The 23,375-nt window shown below is 35.7% G+C and overlaps 2 long non-coding RNA genes across 2 annotated transcripts; one reads left to right on the top strand and one right to left on the bottom strand.

Moving 5' to 3' along the window:
- The first annotated feature begins 7,131 nt into the window (after positions 1–7,131).
- On the top strand, positions 7,132–22,408 carry LOC128931819 (uncharacterized). Its single transcript, XR_008480822.2, has 3 exons — positions 7,132–7,261; positions 20,152–20,286; positions 20,990–22,408. It is a non-coding gene; the product is annotated as an uncharacterized LOC128931819 (long non-coding RNA).
- On the bottom strand, positions 7,191–20,156 carry LOC144582205 (uncharacterized). Its single transcript, XR_013534539.1, has 2 exons — positions 13,873–20,156; positions 7,191–13,175 (listed from the first exon to the last, which is right to left on the bottom strand). It is a non-coding gene; the product is annotated as an uncharacterized LOC144582205 (long non-coding RNA).
- Positions 22,409–23,375: the final 967 nt, after the last annotated feature.

Here is a 23,375-nt window from a genome sequence, read left to right as displayed (position 1 = left end):
AGTAATCCATGATCCTTTTCACAGCTGACATGAGAAGTCACTGACATGGAAGTAATGTAATAGGAAAACAGAGTTCTCTTGCTATACACAGCATAAGCACAAGTATTATTTGCCTTGAGGTTCATTGTCTCTTTTTATATTTGTTTCCTTAGCATTTTACGATCATAAAGCTAAGAAAAATGGGCTCTTGAATATATCCCTTGCCAATATGAAGTAATCTTATTAACAGCAACAACTCAAATACCACTGGATTATGATTCCATCTGTCCATAAAAAAATATCCAGCATCTCCACCCAGTCCTCTCCCACTGTTGTTTTGTCTCGTATAAGCTTACAAACAATTCTCTGGTCTTATTCCAGCATCCCCCTGAAGTTTGCTCTCTACCAAAGCACTCCGAGGGTGGCCTTTCACACTGCTGCTGCTGTGTATGCCCTCCATAAAAATACTATTTACAGATAAGGGTAACCTCTCTTGTTGCTTACAAAGCTCCAAACTCACTAGGGAACACAATGACACTGAATTTCCTCCAGTCTTCACTATGGCTGTGTCATGCTGTGTTGCTTAGAGAAAATAAACAAGTAGAATATACCTCTCTCTCTCTCAGTTACATTTCAGACCAAAGCCCTGAACTGACACTACTTCCCTTGTTTCATGGAATCCTTAAAAAAAAGGGGCTCTCTCAATTACTGGCTGCTGCCCTTCTGTGTATAAGTTCAGATGCAGTCAAGGGGGTCTTTCTCTGCACTTCTCCACCTCCAACCAAGCATAAACTACTGCCAAGCCCTTTCTTCTTCATGTAAATCACTCATGCGTAGCGTAACTTAGTTTACGTATAATATGCAATACTTTGACTATCAAATTATTGTCTAAGCCTGCTCTTCTGGGATATTTTAAGAAATATTAGCACCAGTAGACTTTCCAGAAAGTCTTAAGCATAGTTTGGCCTGAAAATAGGCCATTCTCAAGGTGTCTTTTTTTTTGGAACTCCTTTCTAGGCTAAATAATGGTTTCTATATCCTTAATCCTTCTAATTCGATCCTCCAAATACAGTCATATACAAACCCAAACCCATGCTTATTTGTTCTGTGTAGGTTATTACATGTGGGTAAAAAATGTATAAAGAACTGAAGAATTTTGGCTCTAAAGCCTTGAAAGATTTGGAGCAAAGCTTTATATCTTGTTCATTTGAATAGAACAAAATTGCTTGTTCAATCCCTAAAGAAGAATTTACAGCATCTGTTAAATTTTCACACAAACCATCCTGAACTTATATTGTGTGAAGGTTAATTTTATGTGTCAACTTGAGTAGCTCATGGGATGCCCAGACATTTGGTCAAACACCATTCCAGATGTGTCTGGAGGGTGTTTCTGGATGAGATTTATATTTGAATAGATAGATGGAGAAAACCAGGTTGTCCTCCGTATAATGTGGGTGGGCCCCCACCCAGTGGACACATCCAATCAGTTAAAGCCCTGAATAGACCAAGAAGGCTAACCCTTTCTTGAGTAAGAGAAGTATTATTGCCAGACTTCGAGTTGGAATATGGGTTTTTTCCTGCCTTCTGACTCGAACTGAAACATTGGATCTTCCTTGGTCTCAAACCTAACAGCTCTCATACTAGAACTGCACGGGTTCTCAGGCCTGCACTCTCAATTAGAACAAAACCGTCAGCTCTCCAGGCTCTCTAGTTTGCCACCAGCAGATCTGGGGACTCACCAGCCTCCATAATTGCATGAGCCAATTCCTTATAATATACACAGGTTCTATTCAGTACCTATTGGCTCTATCTGGAAAACCTTGACTAATAGGTATTGCGTATTGGTCCAATATTCTCAAGCCTCTTCTAACTGAAGTTTTGCCTCAACTCATCCAGAGAGGTTGTGCTAAAACCAAAAAAAAAAAAAGAGGAATGTTAACTCATCCTTCCCTCTTCAGCACAGTTAGTTGTCAGTCCTGGAGGTCTATTTCAAATAGGAGGTGTGGTTATTGATGGCACCAGAGAAATGGGAAAGATAAAACCATATGTAACTTTCATATATGTTGTGCTTTAGCATTCTTAAACCATCCAGTATTAAACCAGAGCTAGAAATCCAATTTTACCATGATTCCAGATGAAAAGGTATCTGAACTGAGCATAATAGATTCACATGACAAGTGTCTCCCAGCTGTCATTAGGTGTGAATATTTTAGCAGATTTATCTACTATGTTATTTGTTTTCTTTTGAAGTACCCAATTTCTGTAATTAATAATACACTCCACTGCAACACATTGCCAAATATACACTTGGCCACAGTCATTTAAGACTTTTGCATCCCAAGACCTACATACTTCAATAAGATCTACATAAAAAAATAGATAATCCTTGGTAATTAATACAGTCTTGCTTTGAGAAAGAAAAAGTTAAGTAATTACTGTAACATTAGTAGACACATTCTTTAGATATGCTTTTACTTATTTATAGATGTAATTTAAGATGTAGTGATATTAGCAAAATCTCTGAGATTAGGTTGTGTGTTTTGTGATTCTTTTATCTGACTTTGAAAAAAGTGCCTGCAGAGGATTAATTGGCCACCTAGTCAGCATCTGTTGACTCCTTTCTCCTTCCTAAGAGCATTATGAATTTCAGTTTGTATGTATACCATTCCACTACATAGCCCAGGTATTATAAGAAAAGTTAAACTTGAGAGCATGGCATCTGATTGACCTAAATCGATCAGTACATTTCTAATCCCCTGCATAGTGGTTACTTCAAAGGAATGAAGGCAATCTAAACTGATCCAATCAGAAGCTGAACTTTGACAAGAGAATTTTAGGACTCTGGCTTAGAATGCTGGGAAGAAACACTCTTATTTCAGGATGATGTATGGTTATAAACACTAGAACTGCTGCAGCAATTCTGTCATCATGAGGAAAGCTCTAAGATGAAGTTGACAATGGGAGAATGTACATACCAAAAAACTGGGTCTGTAAAGATACCATGAGATTGTTGAATTGAAACCAACTCAGAGAGTAAAGGGGCTTCCAGAGTTACCTACTTATGAAAACCAATAATTCTTCTTTAATGTTTAAGCGACTTTCACTTGGGTGTCTGTGTGTGAAGAATGCAGTAAAGTGTGCTAGAAAAGCCAAGGCATACTAGTTGTGGATATGAATTTCTGATCTCTATAATCATCTTTCCCTGGAGGGTCTACTTTTTAAATACATAGGATTAGGCACAAATGACCTAAAGTTTTTATGGGGGCAAAATAAAATATCTATGACTATAATTATTTATCTTCCATTTAAAAAAATTCACTAAACAGAAGGAGTAATAATTTCTTATAAATGCATATTAGAGTTTTTGAAAGCCCAAATGATTTTTACTTCACCTTGGATATAACATATGCCACCTGCTTCACTAATGATAGAAAGAACAGATGGAAATGTTATTTTTTTACAACATCTCAGAATTTGACTAGAGGATACTTTTTAAAAAAATGTTTCTTAGAGACAGAGCCTAACTCTGATATCCAGGCTGGAGTGCAATGGTGCACTCATAGCTCATGACAGCCTCAAACTCCTGGGCTCAAGTGATCTTCCCACTTTAGCCTCCCAAGTATCTGGGACAACTGGCATGTGCCACCATGCCTGAGTAATTTTTCTATTTTATTTTTTGTAAAGATGGGGTCATGCTATGTTGCCCAGGCTGGTCTCAAATTCCTGGCCTCAAATGACTCTCCCACTTTAGCCTCCTTAAGCACTGGGATTACAGATATGAGCCACCATGCCCAGCCAGGAAACTTAAAATTTAGGAAAAAGTTTCACCCAAATTACTAAGCTATTATATGTTTTTTATAAGATGAACTATTTAATATTAAAATCTTATTTCTCAATTCACCAATTTTAAGTTCTTTTAAAAGATCAATAATTGCAAAAGAGAAATATTAAATCTAAAATATTTAATTTACTGTTATTCATAGGCATATTCTACACTAAATTAAGCAGCATGTCGGTCTAGAGTATGAGAATGTTGTTTATCGTGTTGTTTGTGATTGATAATATCCAGTGATATAAATGTCCTATGTGTACTAACAATAGCAATAATTAAAATATTTAAATTGCCAACCAATCAAGATATATTTTTCATGCACTCCTCATAATAATTCCTGCAGAGATATTGTTATTATTCCTCATTTTACAGATAAAGAAAGGTAAGGTTTGTAGAAGTTGAAAAGCTTCATTAAGGTAAACAGCATGGAAGGAGCCAAAGCTCAAATCCATGGTATCAACAGTAAGCCGACAGGATTAATCACTGTTTCCAACATATCTTGTCCTTTTCCAATTTAAAACTTAGAAAAATAAAAATAAAATAATGACTACAAATATTTGAAGAGACAGATGACAATTATACAAATAGAATTAAATCTAGTAATTTAGCTAATTATTTCCAGCAGTGATGTATATTTGTGTAAATGATTCACTAGGGAAATAATGAGTTCTAGTGCTTATGGTTCAGTTAGACTGAACTTAGAAATATTCATCAGAGGAGATAACGTTGCAGTATTTGTTTAAAATATGAAAAGTTTTATCAATAATAATATGTTGCATTTTAGGAAGCCCAGAAACTGTGCAAACATAAGAGTAAATCAATCAGATGGTGGATTTTTTTCTTATTTACAATTGCTCCAACTATTTTGATAAATGAGGTAAAAATATTTTATGAAGATATTTCTAATTATTGCATTTCTATATACATAAATACTTGGTCAGAATGCTATTATTAAAAAGTCAAAAAACAACAGATGCTGGCAATGTTGTGGAGAAAAAGGAATGCTTTTACACTGTTGGTGGGAGTATATATTAATTCAACTGTTGTGGAAGACAGTGTGGCAATTCCTTGAAGACCTAAAGGCAGAAATACCATTTGACCCAGCAACCCTATTACTGGGTATATACTCAAAGGAATACAAATCACTCTATTATAAAGAGTGCAGCACAGTTTACAATAGCAAAGACATGGAATCAACCTAAATGCCCATCAGTGATAGACTTGATAAAAAATATATAGAATGTATTCACTATGGAATACTATTTATCCATTAAAAGAAATGAGATCATGTCCTTTGCGGGGACATAGATGGAGCTGGAAGCCATTATTCTCAGCAAACTAATGCAGTAACAGAAAACCAAATATTGTATGCTCTTACTTATAGTGAGAGCTGAATGATGAGAACACATAGACACTTACTTAGAGGAGAATCACAAACACTGGGGCCTGTTGGAGGATGGGGATTTGGAGGAGGAGAGCATCAGGAAGACCAGCTAATGGATGCCGGACTTAATACGTAGGTGATGAGATGATTTGTGTAGCCATGGCACATGTTTGTTTACCTATGTAACAAACCTGCACATCCTGCACATGTGCCCCTGAATGTAAAATAAAAGTTGGAGCAAAAAAACTTGGTGATTTCCACCTATTCTATGGTATTCATTTATCTTGTCAAGTAATATACTTACACTATCCAAGTGTAGAATTCAAGTACCATGCAGCTACCTTAGCAGTTTCTGAAACTGTATAACTCTTTCCAAAGATAGAAAGACTTGGTCAGTCTGAGAATAGTGCCAAGACTTTACTGTCAAAGACTTCTCAAAGAAATTGATTCCAGTACGGCATCCTCACAAGGACTGGGAAAATATATCAACCATCGAGTTACCATGACACTGAGCATAATGAGCTCAGGAAACTAGTTAAGCCATCATTAAATAAATTGGTCAATTAATTTTTGTTAAAATATAAATTTGTGTTCCCCCGGCCCAGTGATCTCTCCTTGATTGAGCCTCCACTCTTTTTTTCTTGGTACATGATTTAGTTCATGATTGTTTATTCTTTTTGGCTTTGTAATCTATTTTGCATATTTTTTAGTCTTCTCCACGATTCAATTTTAGAGGCAGAAGAATACAAGCTTATTTTATACCAACAATACTTGACATACACATATTCTTGTCCATAAATAACATATCCGAATGGCTGTGCTGACTGTAATCTCAGCCCCACTGAAGCTTCTGTGCTAGCTGTTTGCTGTTATTCATTGGCTCTCCCCTCTCTTCATGTATTCTACTTCTTTCTTTGCTAATCCCAATGGACTACATCACTCAAGTTCCCTTTTTCCCTGGCTTTTTACGGGATTTGAATAAAAGAAGGCAATATCGGGGGAATAGAGGGCAGAAGGAGGGAGACATTAAGTGTTATATTTTCACTATTCCATTGCTTTGGGCCCTATTTCTGAGTAGCTTGACTCTACGCATATAGAGCTCTCACTGTATGCCCCTTCCTCCATGATGCAATCCAGTTTTTAGCAGGCTCCAATAACAGAATTTCCTGCCTTTGAAGCTTCTGATCTAAGAGTGGTAATGGCTAGGCTTGGTGCACTTCAGCGTATCTCATTTGTTTCCTCAACCCTGTCCATATTTTCCTAAGTAGTTTATTATAGAGGAGTCTTCCTTTGAGTGACCTTGTGTGAATTGGTTTGCCATTTGCATCAAGAAAATCAAATGTATCCTTAGCCCAAATAGAGATTCGGTTAGTTTATATTGTGAGTTATATGATAGTTCAATCTCATTATAAATTAAATGGACTGTTTTAGATCTTCTGAAGAAACCGACCCTTTAACAAAAGATGCCTTCTATAGGACTATGCATTGTAATTCACAAATAGAGAAATTTATAAATAAATATTTGGAAATAACCTTCATGAAGACAAAATAAGCTTCTTTTATTCCCTTGGCTCCTATGAAAGTCCTGGAAATGTAGTAGCTCTTAGTACATGATTATAGAAGGACTGATCATAGGGAAAAAAAGAGAATGTTTTAGATACAAATTCAAAGGGGTCAATTTTAAAATTGTATGTCAAGGTTATGCTTTCTCATAACAACTGTGAATATCTGTTATGGGATGAGTTGCATTTACCCAAAATTTGTATGTTGAAGTCCCAACCCACAGTACCTCAGAATGTAAGTGTGTATAGAGATAGGGCCTTTGAAGTGCTAATTAAAGTGAAATGAAGTCATAAGAGTGGGACTTCATCCATGTGACTGTACTTGAGATAGGGCCTTCAAAGACTTAAAATGAGGCCCCCACCCTTGGGGCCCTAATCCAAAATGACTGATGTCCTCATCAGACCAGAAAGAGACACCAGGAGAGCACAGGCACAGAGAAAAAGCCATATGAGGACACAGCATGAAGACAGCCACCTGCAAGCCAAAAGAAGCCTTACCAGAAGGTAAGCCCTGCCAACACCTTGATCTCAGACTTTCTACCTCCAGAACTCTTGAGAATTAAGTCTGTCATTTAAACCACTCAGTTTGTGGGATTTTGTAAAGGAAGTCTCAGCAAGCTAATACAGTATCTCAATCACTATTTATAAATGTAAGATCTTCAGATCTATCTCACTTTTCAGATTTAGTGAAATAGCTTTACATTTCATTTTAAGTATAATTGTCTTGATTTGATAAATAAAATACCGATTCATTCTAAATGGGAAAAAATTGAGTGACATAAAAATACTGTAGAAATATGAAAGTGCAAGTAGTAGCTAAACACTGGATTAATTTGTGATATAAACTAAACTTACACACTCACTCAGAATAATCACCTCCAGTTCAAAAAGAAAATGTAGCTTCTTCACTTTTTTATTTCCAGGTTTTGATACATAGTAGGTACTTATTCTATATTTTATATAATGGTTGAATTAATGACTAAACAAATTCACATATTTTACAACAGTGATTCTCAAAGTGTGATTCTTAGACCATCAGCATCCACATCATGTAAGAACTTCTGAGAAAGGCACATTCCTGAATCCTACTCCAAATTTATTGAATTAAGAATTCTGGGTCAGCAATCTGAGTTTCAACAGCCTTCAAGTGATCCTGATGCAAGCTAAACTTTGAGAACCCCTGATTTAGAGTCAACATAAATCTGAGCATTTCAGCATTAAATGAATGACTGAAAAAGCATGTGGTGAGGAAGAGCTCTTTATCGCATAGATACATTTAATTATTTCCTTCAGGTATTATTTTAATAATAGTTGATGTCAAAATAGAAAGTGTCTCATTAATTATCATTTGGATTCTACATTTTACAGTGTAGCAAATAGCAACTTATTAATATTATAGTACTTAAATCTTGATAATTATGAATAAATTTTAACTTCTTAAAAATCTAGTTTTGGTAAATATTTGAAATATTTAAGGTAATCTTTCAAAAAATATGCAGGGTAATAGGTCACGTTTATACTGTTTGCCTTCAGTAAAATTTTCAAACAATAGTAGAAGTCCTAGTTCATTCAAAATTACTCACCTAGTCATCTGCTTATTCTTTCTGTTCCTCACAGTCACATGTAATTAGTCCTGATCTTTTGGTTCCTACATCTGATTTCCTCCCCTATTCCCTTCTTCCTTCTCTTCTTAGTTCAGATAATCACTTTTCAACTAGCCTATTATAAGATCAAGCTATTTGGTCTCCCTACAATGATCTCTCTATAATCTACATCTGGTAATACTTAATATGCCTAATATTATATGGAAATGTTTACTTGTTTACTTAAGACAAACAGAAGTATAGCAGTGCTAAGGCTTCTGTGATTTGTTGCTTACATAAAGGAAATGCTAAATTTGTTAGTGGTCAGGGAACATAAAGATGCTTTTTTATTCAATATCACCTATGATAAACTTGAAACTCCTGAGAGTTGAATCTACTTCCTGTCAGCATCTCACCCTTGCCTGCCTTTCGAGCCTCACTCTCACAACTCCTTCACACACCCTTTGAGCCTGAGACATTAAAAATTCTTTCCAGTTTCTCCAAAATATCATGTTCTCTCTGGCTGTCTTTCCTTTGTAAATACTCTTCTTACTGCCTACGGCAGAAACTCAACCCTATGGTTCTCAGTTCATCAACTCCTTCTCTTCTCTTAATTGCTAGCCATGCCTTTGGGAAGCTGTTCCCTAGTTTCTATTAGTTAGGCACCAACCTCTCTGCTCTCATAGCACATAGTCTATCCCTCTAACATAGCATGAGTCACTCACTTTCCAAATTGGTGTTTTACTTGCTTGTCTTCTTTATTGTAATGCACTTTTAAGGCAGCAACAGTTTCATTGATTTTTATTTTTTAATACTGAGAAAATTTAAAAATACAGGGAAAAATAATAAAATATACACTCAAATTACTATTGTGTAGAAATAATCTAACATTTTATCATGTTTTCTTTTCCTTACTAAAGAAATAAAATTACTTACCTAGGAACTATATGTAAGGAAAGACAAGTTCAATGAAAATCCCCAATGTCTTCTTGTTACCTATACCTTGATAAGTGATTTTCAACAGCTTAAGAATTTCTATAAATTTTTAAATAAAACAATAAAATGGAATTCTCTCTAACAAAGAATATTTTTTCATTACTTTTTATTTTCTTCATCTCCAAGTGACACAGATTGGGTGCAATAATTTTTAGCCGATTTAGACTTGTCAAAAGAAATACATTAGAATTCATTTCAACACATAAATTTCCAAGATTTTTCTCACATATAGTGTCTCCCTAAAATCGAATTTCACTGCTAATATCTTAGTATGTGAAAGTTTTTGTTTCATAACAGAGATAGTTTTCAGAGGGTACCAAAAAAAAAAATAAGAAAGTTTCTGCTACCCACAGAGCTTAGATCTGGAAGTACACAATCTACTTGTAGTAATAAGCAGTTATATTAAATAGCAAACATGGTATTTACCTCATCTGTAAGATACATTTGAACTTGCTTGGTCTACATTCATAGCTTGTGTAACTATTTGTGTTACAAAAGACTGCCTTTTAATAACAAAGTTGAGAACTCTCATGTGGTCTCTCCAAACCAAGACACAGTGTTGTCAATAAATAATTATTAGGCTCAGGTTTGGTTCCTAGTTGGCTAACCAGGATTGTGGACAAGAAGACTGATTACTTAGATACTAGTGGCATATTAATATACACAGTTAAATGATTCCATGGTATTTGTATAAGATATATAAACATAAAAAGTTTATGTAAAAAAATTCGCAAAATAATGATAAAGGAAAATAGCATTTCAAGGTATCTGCAACAACTGTAATATTATATGGAAATGTTTACTTGTTTACTTATGACAAATAGAAGTATACACAGCAGTGCTAATACTTCGGTGATTTGTTGCCTACATAAAGGAAATGCTAAATTTCTGTTAGTGGTCGGGGAACATAAAGATGCTTTTCATCCACTCCATAGTTACACAATATTTGCATTCTATAGGTCTGGGATACCCAGGTTAAAAACTCTGGTGTGGAGGAGTATCTTATACAAATACCATGGAATCATTAAGAGTCAGTGAGACAGTGTAGGAAATTCCACAGGACACATGATCCAGTTGCTGTTGCTTCAACAAATAAATAGGGTGTTGGGTATACACACACCCCCAACATACAACATTACAGAGTAAATTAAAAAAACCAAACCAAATGCAATGTTAATATTCTAATTCAAATAAACAACTGTATAAGACGCATTTTGGAAAAAGGAAAAAAAATGAATATGAAGTTGGCATTAGATTACATTTATTTTGCCAAATGTAATAATGATGTTGTGATTAGATTTAAAAGTTCTTATCTAATAGAGACATATATTAAAGTTCTTATAGATAAAAATTAATATATTGCATTGTATTTACTTTAAAATATGCCAGAAAAAAAAGGTAAGAGAGGAATTGATGAAATAAGAGCAGTGGAATATTGAGAGTTGTTAAAGCTGTGTACATAGGGTTCTATTACATCATTCTTTATAATTTTACGTATTTCAAAATTTTCTTAATGCAGGAAAAAGAGGCTTGAAGATGGAAAATTGCCAGAAGTTATTAAGAGAAATTTAACTTACCTTAACTGGTAATGAAGCTTCCAAGGAAGGTATATTAGGCACCCCTTGGGGCACACCTCATAGTGTCTTGAACTGCCATTTCATTTTAGCCGTTAATGCAGCAAACAGCTGTACGAAGTTATAAATGACAGCATCTTGCTTCAGGTGTTCCTCCTCTCTCTCACTTCCTGGCAAAGGATTATCTGCTATCCCACACCTGGGTTGCCAGCAGGAATCCACTCAGTCATTTGGATACAAGGATACACAGGTAAACCAGGCAGTGCAAGTGAGTTAACACTCTAAGGGTAACTTTTGACCAAGGAGGGACAGAGGGTGATGGAAATCACTCTTGTATTAGTCTGTTCATGTACTACTATAAAGAGATGGCTGAAACTGGTAATTTATAAAGACAAGAGGTTTGATTGACTCATGGTTATGCAGGCTGTAACGGAAGCATGGCTGGAGGCTTCAGGAAACTTACAATCACGGTAGAAGATGAAGGGGAAGCAGGCACGTCCTATGTGGCAGGAGCAGGAGAAGAAAATGAAGTGGGAGGTGCTACAGACTTTTAAACAACCAGATCTGGTAGAACCTTGCTATCACAGGAATGGCAAGGGAGAAATCCACTTCCCTGGTCCGATCACCTTCCACCAGGTCCATCCTCCAACACGGGGGATTACAATTCAACATGAGATTTGGGTGAGGAGAGAAATCCAAATCATATCAACTCCCTTTTCCCATTCTTCGAGCAGACGGTTCTGAAAGGGTTTGACCAACCTCCTCAACAGGTATTTAGTAGTACTTTGCTCACAATGACCATCAGAGTAACTACATGTGAATTACCTGTTTGATTCTCTCCAGGCGTCCACTCCTGTTCTTTAAAATAACTTAGCAAAATAAGCTGCCTGGATGTAAGCCTCAGTCTCAAACTCTTCTTCTTGAAGAACTTAAGAGAGTAAAAGGGGAATTAGAGTATAAACCACAGCAAACTTTTTTCAGGTAAAATACTATGTTCCTTTGGAAGCAGACTCTGAGATAAATATAGCCAAGATTGAAAGGCAATACATACAAAAGATAAGAGTTGAAAGAAGCAGGATCTGGCAAAGTGAGGCTTGAGATCACAATGAAAATCTAATACTTGCAAAAGGCTAAATGAGCTATAAGAAGGATTGGGCAGGAGATGTCTCAACAGTGATACAGATCTGATGAAATCTCAACCAACCAACAGGGAACTCTAGAGCAAAGATTGTCCCTTAGTGGAGTTCTGTCCTGGGCAGATGCACCAGGACCACTGCCAAGACCATGCTCAGCCACTGACCAGGGCTGTTTGGGAATAGTATGGACTTGTATCAAAAGATACTGAATGTGCTCACAGCTGTAGTTCTCAGCTCACTGCACTACTTAGAGTTAAACAACAAGCTCCTTTTTGAAGAGAGATCCAAAAGGCCCACATTGGTAGTTGCCAAAGGAACATTTTGGAAAATATTTTTTAGAGAATTCTTATATTTTGTTATCCTTCTTCTTTTTAACCTCAGTGAAAAGGACTATAAAGTTGAAGATAATGTGCAGTAATCATTGAGAAATACAATGACACAGTGTTGGTCAGTAATGCTGAAATCAATCAGAAAAATCTCTGTCAATTCTGTGAACTTTACAATAGGAGGTGAAAAAAAATGTGAGCACTGGTGGGAAAAATAAGTTTGCATTAATATTCTAATGATAGACATGGTATATTGGCCCTTACAGTCCTCTAGGGGCTTGTCGATGACAGTGGAAGCAGCTGCCAAGCCAAAGAGTACTAGGAGAGGCTGGGTGTAGTGGCTCATGCCTGTAATCCCAGCAACCTGGGAGGCCAAGGCAGGTGGATCATCTGAGGTCAGAAGTTCAAGACTAGCCTGGCCAATGTGGTGAAACCTCATCTCTACTAAAAATACAAAAAATTATCCAGGTGTGATGGCAGGTGCCTGTAATCCCAGGCACTTGGAGGCTGAGGCAGGAGAATTGCTTGAACCCAGGAGGCGGAGGTTGCAGTGAGCTGAGATCATGCCATTGCAATCCAGCCTGGGTGACAACAGCCAAACTCCATATCAAAAAATAAAAATAAAAAAAGATTACCCAGAAGATTTTCAGAGAATAAGTCAATGAAAACTTAAGTATTTCAGCAAGCTGAGTGATGTGGAGCACCTGTGACAGCACCAGATGGGGGCTGAGGGATTGATGTCTCTGTAGCTCTTACTCCAAACTTGTGTTCAAGGCTGATGTGGTCCAAATCTTGAGAACAGGCTAAGAAAGGCAAAGGAAGTAGAAATAAATGATCAACAGCAGCATGTTTCACTCAGACGGTGGCTCCCATTTTAGTAAGGCACTTTTTAAGCTTCATCAAATAAATCAACAGACAAGCAAGGTGATGTGACTGTAGTTCTTTCAGAAAGGATAAGTCTATATTTAATAGAATCTAACTGTTCCCTTAACATAACAAAGTGTATGTAAGTACACACACAAAAGTTCTGCATATAAGCCTCACTTCATTACATTTTCCATTATAAAAAAACCAACAAACAATCAAAAACAGTAGTGAAGATGTCTAGTTGTATTGATTTTCTTTTCTTCTAGGGTTCTGCCTCCCATCATATTTAATTAATTTTAAATAGCATTGAGAGAGCATAGACTGCATACTGGTCACTGTTAAATTGATCTCACCAATATTTCCAATAGTCTCTCTAGTCCTAACAATTTATAACCCTATTCAGTTTCTAAATAAGAGCCAGTTGAATGGCAGTGAGGAGCACAGCTGAAGCAGAAGTGCTGGAATGCCATGGGAAAAGTGTAGTTTGCTCACAGCTCTTCATGGCTTTTGAGAGACTGATTTTTTTTTTTTTTTTGTCTTTGAGAAGGCTTATAACTAGAGAAGAGGGCCTTCAGGCAATTTCTTTTGGGAATAACCACCACAGATATTGTTAGAGAAAAATGAATGTCTTACCTTCTGTGTCACAAATCAAGGGTTAAAAAAATTGTTATCATCAGTAGAGATAAAAACACTGCTCTACCTGCAGACAAATGCAAAATATATCAGCTTCCCTTAACTAATATTCCAAGTTACTCATCAGAAAAATACTATCATAGTTCAGTTAATTAAATTGTCAATTAACTGGGTACATGATTCCCATTTGCTATTTAGAATAACTTAGAAAATGATATATTCAAATAGCTCTGAGATAAGGATATGAAAATATTCAGAGTGATAACAATGTATATCAACAGTCCAATTTTCTATACGGATTTTTTGGTGCAACATTTATTTTCCTCATAAATGTTCCAATATTCTTGCTCACTATTTCTAACTTTAAGGAGCACAAAAAGAAATTCAACCAAGTATTTTTTAATTTTGTATTTACATAATAGCAAAGATCCTTAGATAGCTGATGACCAGTTCACTAAACCAAATGCTGGAGATAAGTCTATACTTAGTTGTATTTATATATAACACAGCAAAATATAAGCAGCTATTTAGGGTTACTACTTCACCATTTCTGAGAATAAATTTGCAAAGTCATATGTGCATGGTGTAACTGCTCCACTTTGGCTGTGTTCAGTAATACACCAAGAACATTCCAGTGGTTGGGACTTGCTCTATCACATTACCTCATATGAGCAACATCTCTTTTATAGTGATATGCAACAAATTCTTTCCATGTATACCTCATGTTATTTTATAATCATAAGGATCTCATTGATGCAGAGCTGAGCAAATCATTGACTGCAGAAGGAAAATAGTGCAACGTCAAAAGAAAAGTCATGAAGATGTCTGGAAGGGAAGGGTGGTGAGAGAGGCACCTCCCAACTCTGATTAATCAAAAAGGTTCATGAGTTAGTGCTGTGGAGAGTCTTAAAAATCATCTTTTCACCCACACGTGGACTCTTTAAGTATCATCCACTTAATGAGTATACTCTGAGCTTTGTATTTAGGATTGTGAGGAATACAAATACACAAAAGGCCTGATGGCCAAGATTTACAACCTATTGGTGACATCATCACTAACACATAAAATCATTAAAACCTAATGAGTGGTACTAATCTAAAAGTAATAGTAGTTTGAATTCAAACAAATACAGTAGGGCTGAAGGTATCTTCTTGCACTAGATGGGAACTTAGAGGCCTTAAGTGTTGGTTAAGATTTGGTAAGAATAAAGAAAAACCAATTTCAAGCATAGGAAACAAATACAAAAAATTAGGTTGATATTAGGTATCCTTATAGAGATAATATTCAGATTTTAATTGAATTGATTAACATGACTTATTGCAGAGAAAGTAGGTAAGCATTTTAAGAAAAGGAAGGGGAGGAATAAAAATTGTCTACACAGAAAAAAAGATCAGACACTAAATTCAGATACTGATAAAGACCAATAAAAGGGAAATGCTTGTGATTTTCATGATCACAAGCATTTGCCTTTTAGTATATACGGCAAAAAAGATAAAAGCAACTAACATTTATGTGGGCTTCCTATGCCTAAACAATGCGCTAAAGTGTCTTATTCAAGCTGCACCTGTGTGAGACATCAATGGCTTCATTGCAGATTTCCCAGAGAGTATCCCAAGGTTTTATCTTAATATCCTACCATCGGTTGAGACCAGGCTACAACTTTGGACATGAACTCCACTAGGATATCACCACTGTGAGATAATGGAAGATAATTCTTCAACAGTAAATGACTTATAGTACAACATGGAGTGACTCTAGTCCATCCCTGGGAACTATTTCTCCTGGCCTGCCCTTCCATGGCCAGAGGCAATCCATGCAGACAAAAAATCCACCCTCCAAAAATGCTTCTGATATTTCCAAGTCTCAGAACTTCCTCTTCCCTGATTGAGATGCCCATTCCAACCTTGCCACAGTCAGATTTAACAAGGTATTGAAATTCATTTCCTTCAGGAAGAAATTTCAAGCAAGTGCTTTTCTTCCATCATCTTAGTGAACTTCCATACCAAATCTTCAGTATCCTCCACATTTCTAATTTATTTAAAATGATAACCCCTGCTTCCCTCTCCCGGCTGTTCAGCCTTTAGATACTTTATCTCCCACACAACGCTGGCAGCCACTCAGACCTATTGGCTGTTGACCAGACTGTCAAGTCGTTTTGTCCTTCTGTGCCATTAAGTAACTTGATGTATTCTTTTCCTTTCTTTCCCAAAGAATCAGTTTACACATCATCTCCACAGTAAAATTTAGCCTAACATTCCAAGGCAGATTTCCTTTTTTTTCATTCTTTTAAAAAATGCTGAGTACTCTTCTGTGTCAGTCAGTATGCTAGGAACTGGAAATACAGTGCTGAATAAAGCAGGGAAGGTCTCTTTCTGGTCTGCAAACTGATCATTCATTCTGAAATTTTGAGACATAAGAGCGCTTTCATCAATATGTTATGTGTATTCTATGCATACCTCTCCAATAATATATGGTAGTATATTTTTTACTTCTAAATCTCCTTCTCAATATACTGTAAGCAACTGCATAACTGACACTGTGACTGCCCTGAGAATCTCCAGTGTCCGGAAAAGTACCTGGACCATACTTTCCTATTCAATATCCATGGGCAGTGCTGTCATCTGTCAATGTTGAAGGAATCATGTTGAATAAATTGACTTTTTCCTATATCTAAAGGCTTTTTAAGATTTTTTGTTATCTTAATAATAACACCCCTTCATAAACAGCTGTTTCTGTATTCCAAATTAAAACAAAGTGCCATTCCCTAAACCCAATTCTAAAGACTTTATTGCTTTCCTTCTAAGAACACATTCCCTCTGAAGCCTCTGTAGGAATTCAGGAAACATCATATACCACTCAATAAATTATTACTTAATTCAGATTTATTGATTGATTTCAAGTCTGTCTTCCTCTCGAGTATTTTTCTTCATAACTATTCAAATTTGGGGTTTTGTGTCTCTTTTGATAGTGTTGTTGGGGAACTCTTTTTATTGCTGTTGTTTTGCTTATTTTCTCACACATCTTTCCTTCATCTCTGGAAACAAGGAGATGACCCCAAAAGAACATAATGCATCAGTAGTCCTATTATATGTTCATTGTCTATCTTTTAAATTTTTCACTCTAAGTCAACAGTTTCTGCTTACTTTATTTCTAAGGTTTGGATTTTTTGGCTTTGCAAACTTCTGTTTCTTAGTTTATACACTCTAACTTCTGAAAGAAAAAAAATGACTTTTATTTGTCCAATTGTATCTCTACCAATTTTCTATAACTTAAGCTGTCACTTTCAGTTGCTGAGTCAAAAATGTTCTGCAGGGATGATAGCAGCTTCTGCTCATCACCGTTTTTCCTGCACAGGTGGAAGCCAAATGCACTGCACCAAAAAAATATAAAGAGAGATTTTAGGACATTATTTTTCTGGGGCAACATGACTGATGTCACTTTGTATTCTTTCTAGCCAACTTAAAATCTATATTTTGCTATATATTTTTCCAATTTCCTTATAATCCAATATATGGTTATGACATAAATCCTTATCTTACAAAAGCACTATGTCTAATATCCTTTTAATTTTTTAATGTCTAAATAATGAACCTGCATCTCCTTCCCAAATATCATCCCTTCATTTGTTTAGACGTCTCACTGTGCCTTCTAGATTCCCAAGATTGTTCCTACTGCATTTAATCTAAACTACCAAACACATAGTATCAGAGCTGTATCGACCCTTCTCATTCAGTCAAAATGCAGCTGCCCCAGGTAAGACGCTTCGATTGTTAAACTAGGTAACTACTGATTTGAATCAATAATTTTCATTCAAGATTCCATTTGTAACTTTCACTGGTAAAACTTCGGCATATTTACCTCACTTGTCAATATCAGATGGTTGTTCCCATCACACATTAGTTTGAAGTTTCATTTGTACTTTAAAGCACTTCATTTATTTACTTTGAATATCAAGATAATGCTTATTTACATAACAAAAGTGTAACATTTCGTTGTCTTCTCTACCCAGCCACTGATGCTGACCTGTTCTTCCTCCATACACCCTAAAGTTGCACTCAGAGATTTTACAAATTTCATACTCTAAAATATTAGAGGGATGCTGATTAGACAAACATATTAAGGAATTATGTAGAAACTAATTCTCTCACCACCTTAAATAGGAAGAAGCTGGGCTGCAAATAAAAATGTGTACTTTTTATACAAAATAAGTCAGTGGTTGGTCTGAAAAAGGAGCCCAGGGAATTCACCTCCTGTGTTAGCCTATCAGTCAATAAACAAATTTTTAATTTTCATTTAAAAAAACAATTCAGAAAGCAATTCTGAAAGATAAAATTCAGAAATCTATCAAGTCTATACCAGAGGGATGCTTAATTTTACAAATGTTTGTACAAGAATTCTTTGTGATATGAGTCCACAATTTATTTTTTTTTAAAGTTAGACTTTAAGAACTGTAACTCTGTGTCTCAAATTAGAATCTAGTCTAGACAGGAGAAATGACATAGTGTTCTTTTGGAAGAGAAGAATGGTAAGTGCCTTTATAATATCCACACAAGCTTTTTTTGAACATGCTGCTAGGTCCGAAGCTATCTTGTCCAAAGCTGTCATTTATATATTAATTCATTCAATAGTTATTTACCTAGAAGATATTATATGCCAGACCCCAAAAAACAAATTAGACACAGTCCCTTCCTCATGAAGCTTCAGAGAAAGCTTACAATCTTTCAGAGAAAACAGAAGCAATTGTTTGCAGTGTGTTAACTCTTATGTTTGACAATGTACACTGCTTGGTAGGAACACACAGTCTAGGTAATTTCCTGAGATTTCAGGGCTCCACCAGGCTCTCTAAAGGAAGCAGTATCTTAAACTTGGTCTGGAAGGGTAAAAAAAAGATATAACCAATTGAGATGGGAAGTAGAGTGATTAAAGAACATTTCAGACAAAGAAAATAACATGTGCAAAGCCACGGATGAGAGACAGCATAGTACATTAAAAAACGCATTAGAAGTTTACAGTCAGAGGTGACACAGGAAGGAGCCAGAAAAATAACTAGGGCCAGTGTGGAAAATGAAATAGAGCAAACCTTTACTGTAAAAGGCTAGGTGGTAAATAGTTTGGGCTTTATGGACCACACAATCCTTTGTGGCAACTTCTCCTCAAATTGACTACTGTAGTGCAAAAGCAGCTTTAGGCAACATGTAAATCAATGTAATTCATTGAATGTATAAATCAATTCTTAGAGAACTGACATCTTAACAATATTTAGTCTTCTGACTCATGAACACAGTATATCTCTGCATTTATTTAGCTTTTCCTTAATTTTCTTCAGCAATGTTTTATAATTTTCAGTATTATGTCTTGTCCTTTTATCAGATTCCTCCCTAATTTATATTTTCAATGTAATATTTTAAAGTAGTATTATTTAATGCCATTTCCCTATTTATTACTACTATGTAAAAACATAATTAACGTTATATATTAATCCTATATCCAGCACATTTCTAGACTCCTTTGTTAGAGTGGCTTTATTGTAGTTTCCATGGGATAGTCTACCATCATGTCATCTACAAGTAATACAACTTATTTTCCAATCTGAATTCCTTTTATTTCTTTTGCTTGCTACATCATATTGACTAAAATCTGCAATACAATATTGAATAGCAATGATGAGACAGGGTATCATTGCTTTCTTCCTCATCTTTGAGGGATAGTGTTTAATCTTTCACCATTAAACATGGGGTTAACTGTAGATTTGTCATAGATGGTTTTTATGAAGTTGAAGACATTCCTTCCTGTAATGGTTAATTTTATGTGTCAACTTGTATAGGCTATGCTGCCCATTTGTTTTGTCAAACACAAGTCTAGATATTGCTGTAAAGATATTGTTTAGATGTGACTAACATGTAAATCAGTAGATTCTGAGTAAAGTAGGCTGCTATTCATTATGTAAATGGGCCTTATCCAGTCAGTTGAAGGCCTTAAAAGACTAAGGTCTCCAAAATAAGAATGTTTATCTCCAGACTACCTTCAAATTCAAGACCACAACATCTTGCCAGAAATTCCAGCCTATCGGCCTGCCAAATTTCAGACTTAGCAACTACCACAATCACATGAACTAATTCCTTGAAATGAATGTCTCTCTCAATCTCTGCCTTTCTGCTTCCATCCACTTATTCATCATCCATCTATCCAACTGCATCAGTTGTGTTTCTCTGGGGAGTATTAACTAATACACCTTCCATGCCAGTTTGCTGAATGGTTTTGTTTGTTTCTTGAGACAGGGTCTCACTCTGTCACCCATGGAGTGCAGTGGTGTGATCTCGGCTCACTGCAGCCTTGACTTTCTGGACTCAAGCAATCTTCCCACATCAGCTTCCCAAGTAGCTGGCACTACAGGAGCACAGCACCACACCAAGGTAATTTTTGTATTTTTCGTAGAGACAGAGATTTGCCATGTGGGCCAGGCTGATCTCGAACTCCTGGGTTCAAGCGATCTGCCCACCTCAACCTCCCAAAGCATCTGGAGCCATGGCACCCAGGCTGCTGAGTGTTTCTAAGAGTACTAGAAGCTGGATTCTCATAAATTTTTTTTTCTGCATGTATTGAGATAAGTATGTGGTTTTTCTTTTTTAGTTTGTTCATATAATGAGTCATACCCTCTTACTTTCAAATGTTTAACTAAACTTGCATTACTGGTATAAGCACCACTTTTTCTAACACTTTATTAATTGTATATATTATATTTGATTAGCTAAAATTCTGTTCATAATTTTAAAATCACTTAACAAGGGATACTGTTCTATAATTTTTTTACCTGTAATGCATTTATCTGGTTTGTCAGAGTAGTATATTTATCAGAGTAATGCTGGTGTCAAAATAATAGTTCAGAAAGTATTCCTTCCTCTTGAGTTTTCTGGAAGTGTTTGTGTCACCCTACTAAATTTATTCATTAGTTCTTGCAGGCTTTGCTTTAGTTTTTGCTTTATTTTCTAAATGTGCAGAATTGTTTTATGTATACAATATGTCATGTTATCCTCAACAAAGAAAGTTTTACTTCTTCCTTTCTAATCTGCCTACTGTAAAAAAAATTAACCTTTTTAAAAACTTTATTTTTTTTAGAGCAGTTTCATGTACACAGCAAAACTGAGAGTAAGCTACGGAGATTTCAACATTATCAACATCCTTCACTAGAATGGTACATTTGTTAACAGTTGATGAACCTACATTGACTCATCATTATCACGTGAAGTTTGTAGCTTACACAAGGGTTGTACATGTGTCTACAATTATGGTATTCCATAGAATATTTCCACTGCCCTCCAATTCTCTGTGCTCTGCCTCTTCATCCTTTCTCTCACCACCAACCCCGTCCCTGTTTTGTTTTTGTTTTTTTTAACTGTCCCCTTAGTTTTGCCTTTTTCATAATGTCCTATAGTTGGACTTATACAGTATGTAAATTTTTCAGATTGGCTTATTTCACTTGATAATATGCATATAAGTTTGCTCCATGTCTTTTCATGTTGTGATATCTCACTTCTTTGTACCCATTAATAATATCTAGATGTACCACAGTTTATTTATTTACCTACTGAAGGACATTTTGGTTTTTTCCAAGTTTGGCAATTATGAATAGAGGTGCTATAAACATCTGAGTGCAAATTTTTATGTGAACATAGTTTCCAACTCTTTTGGGTAGACAGCAAGGATCACAATTGCTGGATCAAATCATGAGTGTGTTTAATTGTAAGAAACTTGCCAGATTGTCTTCCATAATGGTCATGCCATTTGGGATTTCCACCAACAATGAATAAGAGTTTTCGTTGCCTCATGTCCTTGACAGTATTTGACGTTGTCAAGCTTCTGGATTTTGGCCTTTCTAATAGGTGTCTAGTTATATGTCATTGTTATTTCAATTTGCTTTTTCCTGATGACATGTAATGTGAAGCATCTTTTCATATGCTTCTTTGCCATTTGTATATCTTCTTTGGTGAGGTTTCTGTTAAAGTCTATTGCCTATTTTGTAACCTAATTACTTACTTTCTTCTTAAGTTTTAAGAGTTCTTTGTATAGTTTGGATAACAGTTGTTTTTAATCAGATGTATCTTTTGAAATTTTTTTCTCCCAGCCTGAGCCTTGTCTTCTCATTCTCTTGAAATAGTCTGCTTTTTTTTTCTTTTTGTTTAACTTTCTGGCTAGGACTTTCAACATTGACTAGCAGTGCTGAGAACAGTAAGTGCCTTATTCTTCATTTGAATAATATATATATTAGTGAATCACTAAAAGTTATATTATGTTAACTGTAGGTTTTTCATAGGTGTCCTCAATCAGGTTAGGAATGTTTCTGTAAACTCCTAGTTGCTGGAATCTTTTTTTTAATTTACTTATAAATTGTGTTGAATTTTATCAAATAACTTTTGTATATCTATTGATCATATTTTTCTTTCATTTTTTGTTGATGTGGTGAAATTACATTGATTGATTTCAAATATTAAATCAATGTTGCATTTATGGAATAAACTGCCCTTGGTCATGTTTTATTATCTTGGCTACATATTTCTGCATGTGATTTGCTCATTATATTGGTTTGTGAGGTCTACGGTAACAAAGTACACAAACTGGGTGATTTCAACAAGGGAGACTTAACAACGTTTAAATGGCAAACTCTTTGTCCTGAGCAAGGGGCAGATGTTGAAGTCTCTTCTCATTTTCTTGGCCTCCCAGCTCTTCTTTCCTCTGGGTTCTTTGGAGTCTTGCTGGTCATGTGCATATTTAACAAATCATTAAAGGACCTAATAGAAGTGTGAGCAGAATTGGTATCCACAATTTAGCAGCAGGTATCCCTTCTTTGTGGCTCTCCCCTTTCCAAGATTTTCCCCTCAATTTCTATCTTCTCTTGTCTTTTCCAACCTCTGTCCTTTCAATTCAGTAAGAATGAAAATTTTTATTTGACCTCCATTTCTCTATATGTCTCAGGAAATTGAGAAGTACCCTTGGGGAAAAAACAACTAAATAAAAGTATTACCTTCTTCTCTTCTTGTCTTTAAAAGATTGAATCCCATGCAGTTTCTGGCGCTTTTCATTGCTTTCTAATATATTCAGTTTTTTAAAACTAGAGGTGTAATAGTTGTCAATAGGAGGGTCAGTTTGATAAAAGTTACTCACCATTACTGGAATCAGAACTCTAATCAATGTTCTTTGGTTAAAAAAAAGTTTCAGGCCGAGTGTGGTGGCTGTTACCTGTAATCCCAGCATGATGGGAGGCCGAGGTGGGCAGATCACAAGGTCAGGAGTTCGAGACCAGTCTGGCTAACATGGCAAAACCCTATCTCTACTAAAAATACAAAAAATTAGCCTGGCATGGTGACACATGCCTGTAGTCCCAACTATTCAGAAGGTTGAGGTACAAGAATCGCTTGAACCTCGGAGAGAGAGGTTGCAGTGAGCCGAGATCACACCACTGCACTCCAACCTGGGTGACTGAGACTCCATGTCAATGAAAAAAAAA

This window comes from Callithrix jacchus, chromosome 4, assembly GCF_049354715.1.
Source record: "Callithrix jacchus isolate 240 chromosome 4, calJac240_pri, whole genome shotgun sequence".
Taxonomy (NCBI): Eukaryota; Metazoa; Chordata; class Mammalia; order Primates; family Cebidae; genus Callithrix; species Callithrix jacchus.
Note: the sequence above shows the minus strand (reverse complement) of the source record. Positions and strands in the feature narration are given on the sequence as shown.